The sequence below is a fragment of the Penaeus monodon genome, chromosome 22, assembly GCF_015228065.2.
Source record: "Penaeus monodon isolate SGIC_2016 chromosome 22, NSTDA_Pmon_1, whole genome shotgun sequence".
NCBI lineage: Eukaryota > Metazoa > Arthropoda > Malacostraca > Decapoda > Penaeidae > Penaeus > Penaeus monodon.
This window is the reverse complement of record NC_051407.1, coordinates 21,345,782-21,346,136: the sequence shown is the minus strand read 5'-3', so window position 1 is coordinate 21,346,136 and position 355 is coordinate 21,345,782.

Here is a 355-nt window from a genome sequence, read left to right as displayed (position 1 = left end):
GATGAAACATTTCTCAAGCGAGTCTGTTTTAGTGACGAGGCAACTTTTCATGTTTCAGGGAAATTACACAGACACAATGTAAGAATCTGGGGGTCAGAACACCCCCATGAGACTAGGGAGCTTTACCGGGCTAGTCCAAAAGTGAATGTGTGGTGTGGAATCATGTTTGATCGAATAATTGGTCCATTTTTCTTCAACGAGGCAAGAATTACTGCAGATGTTTACTTTGACTTTCTGACCGAATATCTGGCACTACAACTGATTGACCTACAACCAACCATTATTTTCCAGCAAGATGGTACACCACCACATTGGAGACGCCATGTTGGTCAGTTCCTCAACCGATGTATGTGAT